Source organism: Bufo bufo, chromosome 1 (genome assembly GCF_905171765.1).
Source record: "Bufo bufo chromosome 1, aBufBuf1.1, whole genome shotgun sequence".
Classification (NCBI taxonomy): Eukaryota; Metazoa; Chordata; class Amphibia; order Anura; family Bufonidae; genus Bufo; species Bufo bufo.
The window spans coordinates 279,342,633-279,361,636 of record NC_053389.1 but is presented as its reverse complement, the minus strand read 5'-3'; the positions used below and the strand labels follow the sequence as shown (position 1 = coordinate 279,361,636).

Sequence of the window (19,004 nt, the reverse complement as noted above, 5' to 3'; positions counted from 1 at the left end):
CATAATGCACAGTAGATGGCATATCATACATAGCATAACACAGTGAATCACTAGACAGTGCTGTGAAAAAGTCTTTGCCCCTTCCCATTTTGTTTTGTTTTTGCATATGTGTCATGCTTGAATGTTTCAGATCATCAAACTCTTTTTAACTGGTCTATCCATAACTAATGCCCCTACATGCTGTAAAAAAAAAAAAAAATTGTCTGCATACTCACCTCTTCCTCCGGCGCTACAGGTCTGGTGTTTCTCCCGCTGTTTATTTACAGATTTTAGCGATTTCATGCAGTGACCACTGCAGCCAATCACTGTCCTCAGCAGTCTCATGCTGTACACTGTACACTAGTGTTGAGCGAATTGAGCTTCGGATCCAAGATCTGAAGTCGATTCTCTCAAAACGTTATTTTAATGCTGTAGGGAGACCCGTCTCCTTACAGCATTAAAATGTATGGCCTCCAGCGAGGTGAAATTCGTTATCACCTAAGTCTTGCAAGACTTCAGTGAATAACTTCGGCATTTGATTTTTAAACCTTGATACCGAAGCTGACTTTAGATCCAAGTTTTAAAATGGTTTTCAGGTTCTAAAATCGAGACTTTGGTGATAACGAATTTCCTCACCTGAGCCCATACATTTGAATACTGTACATTCAAACAAAGTTTTTGGGATCCAAAGTTTAATTCGCTCAACAATACCGTACACCACTGAGGACAGTGAAAAGGACCACAATGGCAGGACAGAGCACTTCTTAGGAGAAAAAGGCAGTAGTATACAATTGTTTTTTATTTTAAAGGGTTTCTACCACTTCGTTTGACATATTTAGCTGTCAGACACTAGCGATCCGCTAGTGTCTGCTTTAACAAACCATCCTAATATAATAGGTTTTGGGGCAGCCGTTTCGCAAAAAAAAGAACTTATATCGATATGCTAATGAGCCTCTAGGTGCTATGGGGGCGTCATTAGCACCTAGAGGCTCGGTCTACCTTCACAAACTGCCGCCGCCCAGCGCGTCCCTCCAGCCCGCCCATCTCCTCCGGAATGCAATCCTCCCCGTGCGCGTCTGTATTCGGCGCATGCACAGTGAATGTCTGACCGCTTCCCTGCTCAGACATCTCCACTGCGCCTGTTCCTCGGAGCACTATGACGTCATCGGCGCAGGCGCAGTGGAGATGTCTGAGCAGGGAAGCGGTCAGACATTCACTGCGCATGCGCCGAATACATACGCTCACAGGGAGGATCGCATTCCGGAGGAGATGGGCGGGCTGGAGGGACGCGCTGGGCGGCGGCATTTTGTGAAGGTAGACCGAGCCTCTAGGTGCTAATGACGCCCCCATAGCACCTAGAGGCTCATTAGCATATCGATATAAGTTCTTTTTTTAGCGAAACGGCTGCCCCAAAACCTATTATATTAGGATGGTTTGTTAGAGCAGACACTAGCGGATCGCTAGTGTCTGACAGCTAATTATATGAAACAAAGTGATAGAAACCCTTTAAAGCCTTTTGGGGAATTGCTCAAATAACCCAAGTAAGCATAAAAGGACATTTTTAAATGATGATTTCATTAATTGAAGGAAAAATTCTGTTCAGCCCTATGTTAAAAAGTAACTGCCTTCTTAGCTATTAAATCCACCAGTTAACCAAATTCAATTGAAAGCTGGGTACAATTTCACTAGCCACAACCAGTCATTATTACTGCCAGACCTGTTGAATCCAAACATCACTTCAACAGAACCTGTTTGGCAATGTGAAGCAGTCTAGTAGGTTTCAAAAAGAAGCCCATGATGCCGTGGTCTAAAAAGATTCAAATACAGAATCATTGAAAATTACCAGTCTGGAAAGGGTTACAAATCTATTATTGCTAAGGTTCTGGGACTTCAGTGAACCACAGTAAGAGCCACTATCCAAAGATGCAGAAAACTTGAAACAGTGGTGAACCTTTCACGAAAAGAACATGGACGACTTATCCAGGAGGTCACAAAAGAGCCCAGATGAAGGCCTCAGTTAAGGTCAACGTACAGGATTCCACAATAAGAAAGACATTGGTCAAAAATGGCATCAATGAAAAAGCTGCAATTTGCAAACCACTGCTGACCAAAAAGAATGTAAAGGCTTGTCTAACAATTACAAATAGATGACACCCAAGACTTTTGAGATGATATCCTTTGGACTGAAGTCGAAGGTGGAACTTTTTGGAAGACATGGGTTTCGTTACATCTGGCGTAAAGCTAACGTCGCATTTCGGAACATCATAAAAACATCATACCAACAGTCAAACATGGTGGCTGTAGTGTGATGATCTGGGCTGCTTTACTTCTGCAGGACCTGGACGGCTTATCATAATTTATGGAACTATGAATTCTGCTGTCAGAAATACTGAAGGAGAATGTCCGCCCGTCAGTTTGTGACCTAAAGTTCAAGCCTAGTTGGGTAATGTAGCAGGACAATGATCCAAAGCACAAGGAAATACAGAAACAAAATTAAGGTTTTGAAACGGCCATGTCAAAGGCCCGACTTGGATCTCATTGTAATGTTGTGGCAAGTGGTTAAATGAGCAGTTCATGCTTGAAAGCCCTCCAATATAGTTGGGTTAGACTTCCTTCATGGTGATGTAGAAGACTCATCCCAAGTTATCGCAAGCATTTGATTGCAGTTGTTTCCGGCAAGGGTGGCACAACCAGTTTCACATGGGTGATATAGGTTTTGAATACATCTTTATCTTCATTAAATGAACCGTTTGTGTTTCTTGGGTTGTCTTTGTCTAAAATTAAAAGTAGTTTAAAGATCTGAAACATTCAAGTGTGACAAATAGAAGAAACTGGGTATAGGGCAAATACTTGTTCACAGCATGTCGCAAAATAAAGACCAGTAGTTGAGAAAGGATACGTATTTATGTAAAAGGGGTGTGGGCATTTTCAACCCTCTTACATGTGCCAAGCCAGTGCATGGTATGGGAATAGAGATGATACGTATGAATGGATTCGTCTCATCACCAAGAGTTCTTCACCTGTGAGGGGCTGTCCCTGATGCTAAACAAGCACTCCCCTACCAGAGCAGCGACTGTGCATGCATCGGTACACTTCTGGTAGTCAGTGATGGCTATTGGCTAACCTCCGGCACTCCAACTGTGGTGAAACTACCACTCCCAGCATGCTCCATTCATTTCTAGGGAGTTCTGAGAACAACCTAGCAAGTGGGCATCCTGGGAGTTGTAGTTTTACCACAACTGGAGTGCTGGAGGTTAGCCGTCACAGGTCCAAGTCATTGGTATCTTATGCCAGTATTACTGTATGTATGCAGCATTTTTTAGTATTCTATATGTTCCAGTTTAGTGTCTGCTTATCATTCAAATCTTTATTCTCTTTGCACCTTCATCTTGCATAGTTTTATATGTGAACTTGACGTCACTGGTGCCAGTACGACATATACTTACCACCTGGCCTTATTTTATATGTGAATCGGGCTAGTTTCTGGGTACTATAATTATCATTATTTGGTGCTAGGGGAGTGTTTGCTGCTTGTCTAGCTTAATACTACTTATGTACCAATTACTTGTTGGTCTATCATTTGCTTCCTTGCTATCTGTGCACCAGGGCAGGTTCTGCTCATCATCTGGATGCAGATGCCTTTTATGTGTGCAGCCTTCCGTATCTAGATTCTTGTTTGCTTAGCACCCTTACGCTCTGTGTACCAGTCCAGTGCTTGCCCATTCTGTGTCTCTGTCCTCATTGTTTGCCACCCTTTGTAGCCGCCTGTATTCCCCCAGCCGTGGGCTCAGTATTGTGATGGGCTGTGCAGCAGGTGCTTGCACAGGAAGGGCCGGGCTTAGCTGAGCTGAGCTGACTGATCTCTTTACACAGTCACATCCGCAGCATCTGAGCCTGAACACATCCTCCCACAGCAGCCGGGTTCCTGCTCGCCACCCAGAGAGGTAATCACACAAGTGGGGTGCCATTCTGCAATGCTGATATGGGGGAAGGCCCTTATGGCTGATTTCCTGACATTCCTTTTATGTCTTTTTTACTATACTTTGCATTGCGTATTATTATGTATGTAGAAAACTGCCAGAATTGCATTACTAAATACACTTTCAGATAGTCACTGCAGCATTATATAGTTCTAAGTCAGTGGGTGTACGTTTAAAATGGGGCACAACGGATACTGAAATGTGGAGGCGATCTGTGTACAGGCTATGATAGAGGGGGTACCTGGAGGTATTGCGGTACATGGATACAGTGTCCTATAAAGCAATCATGCTGATGCTTTAAGGGTCTCGGACAGCATTGAGCAGAGCTGGAGAATGGCTCCCGATGCAGCCAGGTACTACTGTCATATACATGATTTTACAATGGTGGGATGCACATTTAGTGCACCCATATACAGCAATGGCTGCACTAAATATAAGGTGCATTAGTCCTTTCCAGGACTTAGATAGTTATGTCCTATCCTTAGGTGGGGGGCCGATGCACAGCACCCCACTGATCAACTGCTAGCAGGAGTCGGGGGACCAGAACTAATACAGTCTATAAAGCAGAAAGCTCTTTTTACTGTGTAGCGGATGCAAAGAATTACTGCAGTTCAGCCCCCATTTACTAATAAAAGGATCAGGCATGTAGAAATCTGCTGTTGGGGGAGAGGCTTCTATACACTTTAGATAATTCGCCGTTCCTGACGAATTTGGCAGGTTTGGACAACATAAATCCAATGGCCCTGATTTGTCATCTCTTCACTCCAGAATTCTGGTTTCAAAAAGTCACAAAAAAAGGCTTTTGCAACTTTTTGCACTCACTTGCTCAAACATTTTGTGACTTTTTGCAGTTTTACACCACTCACTCTACATTTGAAATGTGGATGGGAAAGTGGACGTGGTTAGCAATCTTAAAGGCGTTATCCAATATCATAAGCAGCCCCCCATGTGCCGCTGCTGCTTCTCCGTCATCAAAGATTTTGATATTTTTATAACCTAACCCTGACTTGTACTTCTCAACAACATTGTCCCTTACTTGTTTGGAGAGTTCCTTTGTCTTCCACTGCAGTGTTTGGTTAGTGATGCCTCTTGCTTAGGTGTTGCAGCCTCTGGGGCCTTTCAAAATAGGTGTGTAAAAGTAATAACAGATCATGTGACACTTAGACTGCACACAGGTGGACATCACTTAACTAAATATGTGACTTTTGAAGGTAATTGGTTGCACCAGAGCTTTTTATGGGTTTCTTAATAAAGGGGGTGAATACATACGCACATGCCAATTTTCTGTTTTCTATTTCTAAAGAATAGTTTCATTTATATATTTTTCTCATTTTACTTCACCAACTTAGGGTACTTTTACACTAGCGTTTTTCTTTTCCGGCACTGAGTTCCGTCATAGGGGCTCAATACCGGAAAAGAACTGATCCGTTTCATCCCCATGTATTCTGAATGGAGAGAAATACGTTCAGGTGGCATCAGGATGTCTTCAGTTCAGTCACTGAACGGCGTTTTGGACGGAGGAAATACCACAGCTTGCTGCAGTATTATCTCCTTTCAAAATTCCGGATCAGTTGCCGAAATGCTGGATCCGGTATTAATTTACATTAAAATGTATTAGTACTAGATCTGGCATTAAAAATACCGCAATGCCGGATCCGGTAAAAATGTGAAAAAAATATATACCGGATCCGTTTCTCCGGATGACATGATCCGTTCTTGCAATGCATTTGTAAGACGGATCCGCATCCATCCACAAATGCTGTCTGTTTGCATGCAGATTGCCGGTGAGGGAACTGCTTGCTGGATCACTCTGCTGCGTGTGAAGTGTGAAAGTACCCTTAGACTATTGTGTTCTGATCCATCACATGAAATTCAGATTAACAAAACATTGAACTTAAGGCTGCAATGTAAGAAAACACAAAAAGGCCTACTGTAGTCACATGCTGCTATTAGTACAATTTAGTAGGCCTGCAGTTAGATGGGAATTCACAGCATCAAAAATCATTATGATGCTGCGAGTTCACTTCGGAGGAGCAGTGTTGAGTCTGGGAAAAACTTCTCCCACATGGACATGTTTCCCGCACTGAATACACTTGTGTGAAACTGGCCTAAAAAGTGCACAACCCTACACACTGCCAGGATGAGACACTGCACCCAGACTGGCTGCAGGCCTTTCACATACAGATGCTGCACCGGAAAATGGAGAATCCAAGCATTCTAGAAGGAGGCCCAGTATATTGATAACTGTAGTTCAGACCTTTTCCATGTTGGACAAGTCAGACAGTGGCAGGGCTGATTTGAGTGGGTGCTGAAGTGGGTAGTATCCATTGGCTCCATCTCTTTGGTTTGTTAGGCTGAAAGAAGACATACGTCCATCCAGTTCAGACTATTACAGACATCCCAACCTGCAAAAACTCATTTCAGGGAGGTTTTCTTTTTTTTTTCTCTCACAAACTTTTTATTACATTTTCCAGACATATGCAGTATCTGCACACTTTGCTCTATGGTGTGGAGGACTGGGCTGATTACCCTGCCCCAAATTATCATATTTATGTATATGATTAAAGGGATTCTGTCACCACCTATAAGCCCTTATGTAGAAAAGGGTCGGCACTGCTGGAATAGATGCGGTGCACGAGTCAATGGGGAGGCGTCCCAATACTTGCAAAAAGGAAGGAGAGACCGGCACTCGCGATGATGATGAATGTTGCGTTTATTCAGTCACATATTAAAGAACATAGTGACGTGTTTCAGCACACACAGGTGCTTTCTTCAGTCTGAAGAAAGCACGTGTGTGTGCTGAAACGCGTCACTATGTTCTTTAATATGTGACTGAATAAACGCAACATTCATCATCATCGCGAGTGCCGGTCTCTCCTTCCTTTTTGCACCTATAAGCCCTGTGAGCTAAATGTCCAGGGTAGCATTCTGATTTCTAAGGTGGCCTTATAAAAGCTATTTGTGGCTTGATCCTGCGGAAAAACAGGTTTTACTAACCTGTCAATCATTGAATTAAGGTGCCCAAGCAGGGGAGGTCTGTGGATGCATGGTGCCCGGCCGCACGCATCGCCGTTCGTGCCCAGCGCCGCCTTCTACTCCTCAGTGCCGCCTCTCCCGCTCCTCCCGCTTTGAGATCCCGCGCGTGCGCACAGGCTCAGCCTGATGCGCCGTTGCGGACTGCTGGCATCGGCTTCTTCTTGCACTGTGCGCACACGCCGAGAAGGGGACACTGCTACAGGTTGCCGGGAAAGTTTACTGCGAGTAAACCTTTCTGGGATATATTGTTTCACATGCGGGCGTCAGGGAGCCGCTATCTAATAGCAGGAGACTCCCTGAACCTCCGGGAGACTTGAGATCCCTGCTATTATCCTGCAAAGTTGATCCAGAGGAAGGCAAAACCCCAAGGTTAAGGTAGTAGATCATTTTCCAATCAATAACCCATCTCCAGTAATCTTTTAGTGGAATCTAGTAGTGGGTGGGGTTAGGGGGTTGGGGATTTATCAAAACTGGTGCAAAGCAAAAATTGGCATAGTTGCCCATAGCAACCAATCAGACTCCACCTTCAGAGCTCCTTTGGAAAATGAAAGGTGGAATCTGATTGATTGCTATGGCCAACTAACATTTTTCCTTTACACTACTTTTGATAACTCTCCGCCAATATTTCAAGTTATAGGGGGAGATTTATCAAAACCAGTGCAAAGGAAAACTGGCTTATTTGACAGTTTTCCCCATTTGTTCATCCAGGCCTCTCTTGAAGTCTTAGTTAATTCACCATCACCACCTCCTCAGGCAGAGAGTTCCATAGTCTCACTGCTCTTACCGTAAAGAATCCTCTTCTATGTTTGTGTACAAACCTTCTTTCCTCCAGACGCAGAGGATGTCCCCTCGTCACAGTTCTGGGAATAAATAGATCATGGAAGATTTCTCTGTATTGACCTCTGATATATTTATACACAGGATAGGTCATCAGTGTCAGAAGGGGGGATCCGACACCCATCACCCCCACCAACCAGCTGCTAGCAGGAGCCACGGGAGATCATGGGCGAGATCTCTGTATTGAACCCTGATATATTTACACATAGTTATTAGATCTCCCCTCAGTCATTTGTTTTCTAAGCTAAACAACCCTTTTTTTCTGGGTAATGTAGTCCACCCATTCCATTTATTACTTTAGTTACACGTCTTTGAACCCCTTTGAAGCTGTGCTGTCTTTCTCATGCATTGATACCCAAAACTGTCCACCATTCTCCATGTGCGGTCTGACTAGTGATTTGTAAAGTGGTAGAACTGTGTTCTTGTCACGTGCATTTATGTATTTTCCTTCCCATGTGCATAACCTTATATTTATCAGTGTTAAACCCCATCTGCCACTTCTCTGCCCAATCTATCCAGATCCATCTGTAGCTGTATACAAGATCATCAATAAAGATATTAGAGGGAGCAATACTGATCCTGTACCCCACTACTGACTGTGACCGATTCTGAGTATGTATCATTAGTAACCACGTTCGTATTATATGGTCTTTTTAAAGGGAATCTGTCACCTGGTTAGAGCATATTAAGGTGTTACTACTGCCATGTACAATAAAATACCTTATTTCTTGCTGTAGTCTTCATTTTTTGTTTCATGGTTTCATTAGCGATAAAATCCACTTTTTATGTTATGCAAATGAGTGTCCAAGGTGCCCAGAGGGGCGTTATTATCCTTCTCTGGAGCCCAGGAACTCCCCCGTACAGTGCCCAGCCCGCCTTCCTGTAGAGCCCAAGCACGCCTCTTCCAGCATAAGTAACTGCACACACCCAAACTATTTGCCGCCGCCGCCCCCCCCGCTATGTTATTATTTGGATATAACTACGCCAACAGATTCCTTGCGTCCACTCGGTGAAATCTCATGCAGGTGCAGTACCACGGACTGCCACGGATAGCTTTAAATTTGTCACTGGGCTCGGCGCATGCCCAGTGAAACATTTGAAGCTGTTGCCCTCAGGAGCTTCTACATCGCGCAGGCAGTCCACGGTACTGCGCCTGCGTGAGATCTCACATAGCGGAGGTGGGGCGGCAGCAAAGAGTTTGGGTGTGGACAGTTACTTATGCTGGAAGAGGCGTGCTTGGGCTCTAAAGGAAGGCGGGCTGGGCACTGTACGGGGGAGTTACTGGGCTCCAGATAAGGATAATAACCATAGGCGTGAGCAGCCTATTGCATTAGAATGTGCACCCTAAAGCACAAACACACACGCCGCGCGCGTTTATGTATATATTATATACACATATACACTCTGCATGCATACATACAGACCCGCACTATCTTGTAAAGTCTGCTGTGTGGGCGCGCATAGTGTGAGGTCACAGCGCGGCCTCACACTGTGCGCAGCCTTCACAGTGGCGCGCCGAGGACCAGGAAGGAAGAGGGGAGTATAGCGATGTCAACGCTTCCCGGCCCTGACAGAACCTCGAGTTGGCTTGATTAGGGTGTGCCCAGGCACACCCGTTACGCCCCGTGCGCACGCCTATGATAATAACGCCCCTCTGGGCACCTTGGACACTTATTTGCATAACATAAAAAGTGGATTTTGTCGCTAATGAAACCATGGAACAAAAAATGAAAACTACAGCAAGAAATAAGGTATTTTATTGTACATGGCAGCAGTAACACTTTAATATGCTCAAACCAGGTGACAGGTTCCCTTTAAAGGCTAGCTATCATTTGACAGAACTTCTCATAGCGATATATCAGATGTTTTGATCGGTAGGATCCAGGTGCTGAAACCCCCACTGATTGCTAAAATGAAGGGGCAGAAGTGTTTAGCTGAGCGTACTTAGGTTCTGGTGGACTCCGCTTGAGCAGTGTAGATACTTTCTGTGAGCTTTATAAAAAGACAATTTCACTTTAAAGAAGTATTATTTTGGCGCTATATGACAGCATTATTTATCATATGGTCTAACTTACCTCTAAAAATGGCAAGCAGGATGCAGCTTTATACCCAGGGCCCCATGCACAATGATACACTATACCAGCACTCCAGCTGTGGTGAAACTACGACTCCCAGCATGCTCCATTCATTTCTATGGAGTTGTGAGAACAGCCAAGCAAGTGTGCATCTTGGGAGTTGTAGTTTCACCGCAGCTGGATTGCCGGAGGTTAGCCATCACAGCACTTTACTGTATAAAAATCATACGGCCTATTCACTGGCTTGTAGAGTACGCACACTGCTCGGTTTTAGACTCTCTGAAGGTCTTGTCGACTTGATTTTCTTGAAGGCTTCCATTCATGGTTGCAGTCTATGGATCTTTGAATGCTGAATAAATTACTTTCATTGATATGTGTTAGTGAAAGAAGCTAATCCAATGCAAATGATACATTCAAATATCCCATTGTACATACTGGGCCTTGTCAGAATAAAACATCTTTCATGACACTCAGTTAAATTTAATGGTTACCGCTGTTGTTTCGAAACTCTGGGACTGTAATCTGACCAGGGTCAATATCTGCAGGCTCTTTTCCCTGTTTACGCCCCCTAGCAAACCAAAGTTAGTATTCCTGTTGATAGCCATTTCCATGATCGCCTACCATCTTCTAGCAGGTCTGGTCCAAAGTCTCTGCCTTCCTTGATTTATTTAGCATGAATCTTCTGGAAATCTCTGCAGGATGTAATGCTCTTGCAAGGATTTCCTACAAAAGACCACTACGAAATATAAACTATATATGATTGTTAGGGGTCTGTATCCAGCAGGTGACAATACTCCGTTTTTCCTCTCCTATGGTGATTCATGGACCTCACTCGCCATAGTGTAGAAGAGATGCTGGTAGCACGTGTTTATGTATGCCTCCAGAATTTCCACCTTCAATACTTTTGTATGGTGTGGGGTTTCGTTCTGGTAGATAGGGTGAGCGGGCGCAGTACAGAAGCAAAATACAAGTTCTTAACTCAAAACGTCAGTGTTTATTCACACTTGAGGCAATTGCACAAAACAGCACGTAACTTTGCAGTCTTGGTGCTAATTCACACACAATGGAAAGTTCATATAACACAAGTCACCTTGCTGGCAGTTCTGCCTCCAGTAGTCCACAGCAGGCTTTAGGGGGCCTGTTTCCCCAGCGTGCGTCTCTCAGCTCTCCAGCTCAGCACAGGCCTCAGATCCCAAAAACAGAGACCTCTCTGCTGAGCCCAGCTGCCTATTTAAGGATAGCCAGGTGCTGCCAAAACCCGGATCGGCACTTAAACTCCAGTCCGGTATTTGACCTCACCTGGCTGGAAACCAGGCCAGCAGTGCATGCTGGGAGGAAAATACCTGCCTTGCCAGACACAACCCCTCACTGTGTCACAATGGTCACCCACTGAAAAAGCACTTGTGCTTCACTATAATGTGTTGTTGATATCCAAAAAAGATGACCACTATACATACTTTTACAGAAGGTACACAGGAATGCGTTAAAGTTGGTGAAGGCATCTATCCTACCTTAGGAACTTGGCTCCTACCTTGCCCTACATAGCAGCTACACAAAGGAGACATAGTGAACTTATCCACTGAAATCTACGAGAATTGTGGAGTCGCTTCTCTACTTCTTCTTGGTGGGATAAGTTTGATGAACACCCATCGGGGGATCCCTGTTTTCTAGATATGGGGTGGTACTTCAGTTCTTCCCTCCTCAGCATAGGTTGCTAGGTTAGCTATAAGAGAAAAAAAAGAAAGGAAAAAGAGAGGAAGGAGTGAGTGGGGGAATAGAGGAAAGGAAGGAAGAAGAATTCTAAAATATAGCAGTTTCCAATATGCTTTGTGAATGTGTGAATGTATCCTTCTGTGTGTGACTTGTAACAGACTACTCCATTCTTTTCTCTTTTTTAGAAAAATTGATGATCCGTCACTCGTGAAGAGACGTGAAATTTAAAAACCTCTATACATCACCATTTCTTCAGGTAAGGTGTATTCAGTAGTCACTGTTGCTTATTTTAGTATGTGTATAAGTAGAATGTATATGTGCTGACTCTGAGAGCTTCATGTGAACCTTATTTTAAGTATGTTGCCATGGTAACATGAACGAATGCCTTTCACTGAGAGGACCCCACACACAGCGGCATTATTCCCCTGTACCAGGGGGATGAAGCTTAGTCATGTCTGAGCTGTTTATGGGAATAATCTTGAAGATTGTTGTATAAGACCATGCGTCAGGTCAGCTGTTTGGAGAAAGAAAACTGCAGATATGGCTACTCTTGAAAAATACTACAGTGATCCTTTTATTTTAGGGTATCTGTCAGATTCCCTGCTAAAACTGAGGGGGTGCAAAGATTATGTCTACATGTGTAATAAGAAGAAGCACTGATGGTGCTCGTGTGTTGTAGATTTCGTGTAGTTAAAGTGGTTGTACAGGATTTGTATGGTATTTTATCAGCCATCAGTATCAGTCTGAAGCCTCCTAAATCCACATGGAGCTCTGTTCAACCTTCTCTATTTTTAATATAAGGGCAAAGACACTGACACTCTAGTCATCCATCTTTGCCCACTCTGCATTTGTGTCAGTCATTACTGTATGTTACTACATCATGGTTTCATCTGAAGCCTCATGGGCATATTATGGATCCGTACAACTCAGGTAAAATGCAGGGCCCCTAGACTTTTTGGTGGCACAATAAATCAGATGGTGTATTGCTTCTAGTGAGTACATGACTATTGGGCTCTGAAACTTTTGAGGGCCTCTCTGCCACATAAGGAGACAGCATTATTACTGGTTTATGGTAGGTGGAGGTTACATATGCTGGATTGGGGCCCAGGAGCTTTGAGGTACATTCCTGAAGGCAGAATATCCTTGTAATAAAGAACAAGATGGAGGCACCATGTGACGGTATTCAGAACTACAAGGACTATGTGTGCCTTTGTAAATCTTTAGTGCATATAGTTCTGCCATATACAAGAGGACTATTATGTATTAAGCCGAGCTGCTTGGACCATTGAAGGCTTCATTTCCTCACATAGTGGTACCATTGTACCTGTGTTGGTAGGTATACAATTCTCAGCCCCTGATGATGTGAGGGTTTTCCCTTGTTTGTCAGACATGTAGATGTGGTTTGTTATTGTAGCGTTCTTGACTGTATGAGCCCATGATTGGCGTTCATCACTATTGCATAACCACGTGTGAGTAATTTCATTATATCTGCTTCACAAAATGCAGATCAGCAATGTTCAGCTTCTGTGGTCTGACTGGCAAAGTCATGGGCTGCTTTAAGAACGTGGGGCAGGGAGATCAAGACTGGCGTATTGTGTTTGTGACTTTTTAAACGCCACTTTTAAACGCAACAAAATCTGTCACAAGTGGCCTTTCTGCACCTCCCTCTTCATGATGGGGAGTGGGTTGGGCTCGCGGGCCTGACAAAACGCAAATAAAAACAGAAATCTATGACAGCTCTCAGCTGCTGTACATTTCATTGTGGCCCACGGCCTACCAGACGATGCGCTAATAGATCTCCCCCATAGTGGCCTTTTGTACCACCTACCCTACAGGTCCTAGTTTGGAAATAATCGTGGCATTAGTGAACTGGTGACAAATATGTGATTTTTGAGCATGCACTATACAAAATCCTTTCAAGATGTTTGACAGATTTCTGATGTGTTCTGATAAGATGTTGCATGCTTTAAAAATGTGGCGCATGTTTGTGACAGATTAGACCACACCACAGGTATAGACTGTCACATATTAGGAAAATATAGCGGTCAAATTTGCAGACATCCCAACCTGCAAAAACTCATTTCAGGGACGTGCACTTCTCATTTCAGGGAGGTTTTCTTTTTTTTTTCTTTCACAAACTTTTTATTACATTTTCCAAACATATGCAGTATCTGCACACTTTGCTCTATGGTGTGGAGGACTGGGCTCATTACCCTGCCCCAAATTATTATATTTATGTGTATGATTAAAGGGATTCTGTCACCACCTATAAGCCCTGTGAGCTAAACATATGCTCATGTCCAGGGTAGCATTCTGATTTCTAAGGTGGCCTTATAAAAGCTATTTGCGGCTTTATTCTGCGGAAAAACAGGTTTTACTAACCTGTCAATCATTGAATTAAGGTGCCCAAGCAGGGGAGGTCTGTGGATGCATGGTGCCCGGCCGCACGCATCGCCGTTCGTGCCCAGCGCCGCCTTCTACTCCTTAGTGCCGCTTCTCCCTCCCTCCCCCTCCTCCCGCTTTGAGATCCTGCGCGTGCGCACAGGCTCAGCCTGATGCGCCGTTGCGGACTGCTGGCATCGGCTTCTTCTTGCACTGTTCGCACGCGCCAAGAAGGGGACACTGCTACAGGTTGCCGGAAAGGTTTACTGTGAGTAAACTAGAGATGGGAAGTTCGGATCTTTCACATGAATCGGTTCATTCGCTGAGCTGACAGCTGACAAGTGAACCCTGTGTGTAATTATCTACCCCACTGTAGGAAAAAAACAAGCATCGGGGGGGGGGGATTTAACACTGGGGTAAATAATATAATTAAAATGGAGGGTTAAATGTGTAAATGTATTTAAAAAAAATACATCTCTCTCAATAGTTATATAGCTACTGAATGAGACAGAAGAAGGGATGCCTTTAACATCTATATCTCCTTGAGAAGCCAATTTTACCCTAAAGGGTTAATTCAACCTGTAATCTAAACTCTGTCCTGTCACTTCTCTTATCTCTCTGCTCTGCTATCAGTAATCTTTCCGGGATATATTGTCTCACATGCGGGTGTCAGGGAGCCACTATCTAATAGCGGGAGACTCCCTGAACTTCAGGGAGACTTGAGATCCCTGAATTTGATGCACAGTCTTGTGCCAGAAAAACAGTATAACAGCCTGACAGAGGCCAAAATCGTACTCTTGTGGCCTCAATCAGGTGAACAGAGGCCCTATGGACATGTTTGGCTTATACTACGGAGATTTTTCCAATGTATACACCCAATGTAGGCTCTTATGCTAAGGCCACATGATGCCATGAAGACACAATGTTGTGTTACTGCTTCGCGATTAATGATGAGTGAATGGGGTTATGCTGTGACCCACAAGTTGCTGCAACCACAACATGACAGTCGGTAAAAATTCATAGCTGCTAGATTTCTTTACAACTGCTCCTCACAATCAGCTCAACATTTGCCACCTTAATCCTGTGTGGCCACAAGCTGGCGAGCAGCCCTAGCCTTAAAGGGGCTCTCTGTAAATTATTTAAAATGGCCACCAGCAACTTGTCCTAGAATGTGAGCAGGACTGGTTGGCAACAGTTGCAGAGCTGCCTAGGGGATGCACTCTGGCACTTGCACATTGGTGAGTTTTCCTGTCAGGCTGCTCAGCCATTATGGCATATCGTAGGCAGGATCATATCATTACCATCTATTGTAGAGCAGGGTAGTGAGGTCCCACCTCCTCCCCTCCTCTAGGCAGCTCTGCAAGTGGAAATGACCAGTCCTGCTCACATTCTAGCACAGATTGCTGGTGGCCATTTTAAATCTTTCCTAATGAACCCTTATAACGTGGTGACCAGAGGCTCATCCTACGAGGACTATATTTTTTCCATTCTAATTTTCATATGTTGTTTGCATATTTCCACTCTGCTTTTATTAGAAATTGCATGGGATTAGACATTCACTGATATTTGTTTTTGTTGAATCTCCTTTTCTTGGGGAAAAAAAGATAAAAGGATATGTAAATGCGCCTGGGGGAGATTTATCTTCCCCATATAACAGTGTTCTGGCAAACCCAGATTTTGCGACTTGTTAGACAGCAATTGGGCAGAAGTTTTTGTGCCAGTTCCATTTTTACACTGCCTTCACCACTTTCTAAAAAAAGGGGGAGTGGTGTGAGCGGGGCCATCTACCTGGCATATTTATCAAACTGAACTAACTACACAGGGAAAAGTGACTGATGCTATGAGCTGGTGTAGATTTAATTTTAGATGCATGGACTGCTGGAGGATGCATAAATTAAGTGCAGCCTTTGGAGCCCCTGGGGGTATCAAGGCCAGGGTAGAAAATACTGCTCTTCATATATCTCCCCCATGGTGTACAGTGCCTTGAAAAGGTATTCATACCCCTTGACATTTTTTCATGTTACACCCACATACTTAAAGGTGTTATCCAATATCATAAATTGCCCCCCCCCCCTTCCCGTTCATGTGCTGGGCCCTTCACAGGGAATATACTTACCCCGATCCCTGCACCGCTCCTAGTCCATGCACCACAGCTGCTGCTTCTCCCTGTACACTGATGAAAACATCAGGTGTCGGGGGGAGCAGCCAATGGTAGGCGGGGACCGGGATGAGCCTCCCTAGCATCACCCGCGATGCTAGGGAGGCTCATCCCTGTCCCCGCCTGCCATAGGCTGCTCCCTCCCCCCCCCCCTTCCCCCGGATGTTTTTATCCATGCACGGGGAGAAGCAGCAGGGGCGGTGCGGGAACCAGGAGTGGCGCAGGGAGCGGAGTAAGTATATTCCCTGTGAGGGGCCCGGCACATGGGGGGCTGTTTATGATATTGGATAACCCCTTTAAATGTACTTTATTGGGATTTTATGTGATAGACCAACACAAAGTAGCAAGCATGTGTGACGTGAAAAGAAAATGAAACATGGTTTTTGAAATTTTTTATAAATAAAAATCTGAAAATTGTGGCGTGCATTTGTATTCCCCCCTTGTACTATGATACCCCTGAAAAAAATCCAGTGTGGCCAATTGCATTCAGAAGTTATCTAATTAGTATATAGAGTTCACCTGTGTGTAATTTATTCTCAGCTGTTCTGTGAAGGCCTCAGAGGTTTGTTAGAGAACATTAAAGGGGCCATCCAAGACTTATATTGCTCCCCCATATGCCCGGACCCCTCACACAGATTGTACTCGCCCTGCTCCCCGATTACCCTGCAACCCCCCAATGCCGGATGTTTTCAACCGTGCAACGGGGAGATGCAGCAGCGGCCGTTCCGACATCAGAAGAGATGCGGGTGCCAGGGAGCGAGGTAGGTATAATCTGTGTGAGGGGCCCGGGCATATGGGGGGGCATTATAGGCATTGGATAATCCCTTTAATGGTCAAACAGCATCATGAAAACTAAGTAACTTTATCCCAGACAGGTCAGGGATAAAATTCTTGAGAAGTGTAAAGCAAGATTAGTTTATTAAAAAAAATACCAAGCTCTGAACATCTCACGGAGCACTGTTCAATCCATCATCCGTAAATGGAAGGAGTATGCCACAACTTCAAACCTACCAAGACATGGCCGTCCACCTAAACTGGCAGCTTAGGCAAGGAGAGCACTAATTAGAGAGGCCCATGGTCCCTCTGGAGGAGCTGCAGAGATCCACAGCTCAAGTGGGAGAATCTGTCCACAACTTGGTTGTGTACGCCATAATTCTGCCCTTTATGGAAGAGTGGCAAGAAGAAAGCCATTTTTGAAAGCAAGCCATAAGAAGTCCTATTTGCAGTGTGCACAAGCCATGTAGGGGAAACAGCAAACATGTTGAAGAAGGTGCTCTGGTCAGATGCAAAACGCTATGTGTGGCAGAAAACTAACACTGCACATCACCCTGAACACACCATCCCCACCATGAAACGTGGTGGTGGCAGCATCATGCCATGGGGATGCTTTTCTTCAGCAGGGACAGGGAAGCTGGTCAAAGTTGATGGGAAGATGGATGGAACTAAATACAGGCCAATCCTGAAGGAAAACCTGCTAGAGGCTGCAAAAGACTTGAGACTGGAGTGGAGGTCCATCTTCTAGCAGGAAGACCCTTAACATACAACCAGAGCTACAATGGAATGGTTTAGATCTAAGCATATTCATGAGTTAGGATGGCCTAGTCAAAGTCCAGACCTAAATCCCATTGAGAATCTGTGGCCTGACTTGAAAATTGCTGTTCAAAGACGCTCCCCATCCAATCTGATGAGCTTGAGCTGTTTTGCAAAGAAGAATGGGAAAAAAATTCAGCCTCTAGGTGTGCAAAGCTGGTAGAGACATGCCCCAAAGACATGCAGCAATAGGTGGTCCTACAAAGTATTGACTCAGGGGAACTGAATACAAATGTGTGCAACACTTTCCAGGTTAGTATGTATTAAAAATTTAGAAAACCATGTATCGTTTTCTCTTCACTTCACACATACTTGCTACTTTGTGGTGGTCTATCACATGAAATCCCAATAAAATACATTTAGGTTTGTGGGTGTAATGTGAAAAAATGTGGACGAGTTGAAGGGTATGAATACTTTTTCAAGACACTGTAAATGAAGCTCAGTGGAGAAGATTAGCTAAGAAATTGCCCCATGTTTATCAACATATATTATGCCAGTCTTGGACGGAAAATTCACCAAATTTGCACATTTTTGGCAACTTTTCTCATGTGAATTATTTGACTATTTGAATAATGACAGAAAAAAAACGGGCTCCAGGGAGACAGGTGCTTTTGACAGGTTTATGGAAGATGTGCGACGTTTTTTTTACATAGCCATGAGGTGGAGTAAGAAAAGGAAAGGGGAAGAATACCACAGGAAAGGAATCATAACTCCAGTGTGAACAGGATCGAAGTCTATGGCTGACTTTAGTAACACGTTCAAACTAGCGCAAAAAAAAACAAAAAAACGGTTTCCCATAGTAACCAATCACATCACTGACTGGAAAAGGCCTGTCTGGGAAAAATGAAAGCTAGAATCCTATTGGGTGCTATGTGCAGCTCCTCCCAGTGAAAAGTGGAGCACGTGTCCTTGGCAGCCAATCATATTTTAGCTCTTAATTTTTAGGGGCCTTTGGAAGATGGTTCTTGATTGGTCGCCATGGGTAACTGCTCCACTTTTCTGCAGCACTACTTTTGATAAATCTCTTCCAGTTAGTAATTACCTGGAGCCAAGTGTATAGGGTAGTTACAGGTAGTAACTGATGGCTGTGTGTCACGAGGGTATCAAGAGCCACGTCTGACTCCGTTATACCCGGGGTCAGGAAGTCGCAGCGGGTGGCTGCGCGCTCTATATCTAAAGATCACGTTGTTTCTTAGTGATTGTGTTCTGTGTTTGCCTTGCTATCCTTTTTGTCTCACTCAGGGATCCGTAGCT

General features: G+C 44.3%; 1 protein-coding gene across 2 annotated transcripts in view; it reads left to right on the top strand.

Annotated features, from left to right (window-relative positions):
- LOC121007769 (cytoplasmic FMR1-interacting protein 2) overlaps positions 1-19,004 on the top strand; it is a 117,339-nt gene that overhangs the window by 15,198 nt on the left and 83,137 nt on the right. Inside the window, exons 1-2 of one of the 2 annotated variants that reach the window (XM_040439964.1) lie at positions 3,854-3,923; positions 11,806-11,876. The gene's annotated coding sequence lies outside the window, so the exon portion shown is untranslated. Of the gene's footprint in view, positions 1-3,853; positions 3,924-11,805; positions 11,877-19,004 lie in introns of those variants that run through there. The other variant, XM_040439973.1, reaches the window with a different exon arrangement.